Source organism: Photinus pyralis, unplaced genomic scaffold (assembly GCF_008802855.1).
Source record: "Photinus pyralis isolate 1611_PpyrPB1 unplaced genomic scaffold, Ppyr1.3 Ppyr1.4_LG5, whole genome shotgun sequence".
NCBI classification, from domain to species: Eukaryota; Metazoa; Arthropoda; class Insecta; order Coleoptera; family Lampyridae; genus Photinus; species Photinus pyralis.
The window spans coordinates 34,684,907-34,687,806 of NW_022170596.1; the positions used below are offsets into that span (position 1 = coordinate 34,684,907).

The 2,900-nt window shown below is 36.2% G+C and overlaps 1 long non-coding RNA gene across 2 annotated transcripts; it reads left to right on the top strand.

Moving 5' to 3' along the window:
* Positions 1-1,070: 1,070 nt before the first annotated feature.
* Positions 1,071-2,891, top strand: LOC116172402. Of its 2 annotated transcripts, XR_004145651.1 has the most exons (5): positions 1,071-1,461; positions 1,512-1,592; positions 1,646-1,745; positions 1,796-2,708; positions 2,755-2,876. It is a non-coding gene; the product is annotated as an uncharacterized LOC116172402 (long non-coding RNA). The 2 variants fall into 2 exon arrangements; XR_004145650.1 differs by having other exon boundaries at positions 1,796-2,891.
* The last annotated feature ends 9 nt before the right edge of the window (positions 2,892-2,900 follow it).

The window sequence follows — 2,900 nt, forward strand, 5'->3', positions numbered from 1 at the left end:
CTAAAGATGAAAGTGAAGTTTGAGAGTACTCGATACGTTTGTGTATACAGGAGTTTCGATAAACGGATGTCAACCGTGACGAGGATTACAACAATATACGCTGAAATGCTCGTCGTTTACTTGAACGGTTTCACATACAGGAAGTCTTGCTTCTGGAAAGTCACCTGGCCGCTTAGCGATTGCTAATAAGGCGTTTGTAAAAGATATTCTTGCTCGTCTTGAACAAAGTCGAAAAAAGCAACTGCGATAATTTGTCCCACTAACGGATATCTCATACGGAACGTGTGACACTATTGCCTGGAGAAAATTGTACTTCTATCCTTTAAAGTAACCGTGTTACAAGAACTCATCGTCTGGACTTGCAAAGTCCTAAAATATTGCATGCAAATTTACTAGATGTCAACGTATTCGAAACCGTTTACACACCATTGCCGAATTACGAGCAGATATAGAAGCTACCGTTTGAAGCATTATGCAACGGCACTTACATGCCGGCTTCGAAAACAAAGAAAAGAGTGGACCCCTGTCTTAATTATGGTGACGAGATCTTCGAACAGTTGTTTATAACATGTGATTTATCCAATTACTTCAATATTAACGATTTGTAAAAGAAATAAAATTGTTTCAATTGTTGTAGCAATTTCCTATTCGTATAATTTCACATCATTTGGAAACTTACAAGGTGATTAAATCTTTATTTGGGTTAAATATAATCATATGTCAAATGTTTAATTTGTTTTGAAGTTTAAGGTTATAAATTAGTATTGGTGCCCCGCGCCTATTGCGGCAAATATTTACTAACGTCATTATTTATTGAAGCGGCATAGTAAAGCACTGTTCGCACTGTATAGCACCACAGAATGTAACCGGCTATCCGCCATTTTGATCAAATAAAAACTGAATATCAGTAATTTTTTATAACCTAACTTCATAGTACTGTCATGTTTTATATAAATCATTGAACTATATACTCTGTAATAATTTTTTTAAGAGACTTGCCAGACGGGTACGTTCAATGGGGAATATTTAGCTCGAATTATTAGCTATCAGATGCACCTTTCACCGTCCGAATCGATTGAAAAATAAAGGTTCTGGAAATTTTTTTGTAAAAAATACGTTAGTTCGTCTGTGCCAATTTTCTTTTATAATTTTTAAACTATAATTCATAGTTATATACTTACAATGGGAAAAATTTAGCATAATTAGTACTCTATTTAAATTGACCTCTCCGAAGAAAATCGAAATCGCATTAATCCCGTGCCGAGAGGTTATATTTAATAAAAATTAGGGAGTCACGTCGATATTTAGATCCCCGTCGCGAAGGTAGTTCATTCTACGACGGTGGCGCCACGTTATTTCCAGGTTCCATTGCGATCACGTTTCGTCTTGGGTGAAGTTTAGTAAATTTTTCATTTACGTTCATCGGTCCATTTATATTGTTTTTAATTGTTTATTTTATTGGTAAGTGAATTATGGTAAACGATCAAGTTATGGCGCACGTATTTTTTTAGATTTCGAAGACATTCTTCCACCTCGTGGAATTGGGATCTTCGTGGGATCATTTTACCCTCTTTTATCGTTTAATTTATCTTGTAAAGTGACAAATTCCTAGCAACAATGAAATTAAAAAATCTTTTGTTAATAGGATTTCAGGTTACCTTCAGTTCGACATCGGTATGGGGCCACCGAAGAAGTTGAAGGGGGCGGCTCTGAGTTCCCCCGTAATGCTAAAATTCTTAGACTAGGTATGTATAAATGTGATTCTATTGTCAGATTGATGAAAACTGTTTTTTAGAATGGAGCATTCGGTTTATTGGTTTATTAGCCCCCTAACCTAAGCTAACTAACTAACATCCAAACACTATCTTTCCTCGAACGAGCGGAGAAAGCGGAACTATCAGCGGAAATGACCTAAACAAAACACCCTATCCGAAAAATGAGCTGAAAGGGAACTATGTTGTTGTTAGGGAAGTATTATACACTACGTGTACACCCCTCAACGCAGTACGCCGTGGTACACGTCAGGGAATACTCCCCAATGGAAGTTGCGCAAAAAAGCACTACTTCCTAAGAAAATAGGAACCGCCGCAACGTTCAAATGAACCTACGCGGTTGAAATGTGGTATTATTTGAACGGTTATATTGGGCATGCGCCGATACAGAAGATGTATTTTTTTCAAATGGCGCCATCTATACAACTGTCACGGGAACTGTCAAAAAATCTGGGACATTACTATTTTATGTAAAAAACACCATTTTTAAGGAAATTTAACGTGTTTTATCGTTGTTATGAAAATGTCATCGTAAACAAACCTACATTTGCACAATTTCGAGTAATCGACTTGATGTCGACCAAAAATTCATGCCGATGTGCATGTTGCTACGTAGCATAAAGACATTTACGATAGAAATGGTATGAAAATTTATTATTGATGTAACAAATTATCCGTGTTCTTCAAGAAGAAGTCCTATAGGAGGTTATTCATCAGTTTATATTCCGGTTAGAGCAAAAAGTATGTCCAAGATTCTAGCGGAAACGAAAGCATTTCGTCACATGAAATATTCATGCTTAGGAAGGTAGCGAAGGATTAGTTTTAGTTCGTTACCTTCCACTTTTATTTCTACATGTCCACATAGTCTACTAGTATTAAAGCGACCACCTATTACCACTTGGTCCAAACAGCGAACTACGATATCATTATAAAAAGGTATAAAAGCTCGTACCTACTTCAAATATACTTATTACCATTGAAGGACACGATACTGTAATATACAGCACCTTAAGTTATCCAATACTTGCTTGAGGATGAAGTCCATTTGTAAAGAATCTCCTATGGAAAGGCACGTGAATTACTACCTACGAAACACTATAGGTTCCAACAAAATTGTAAAAACTTCTT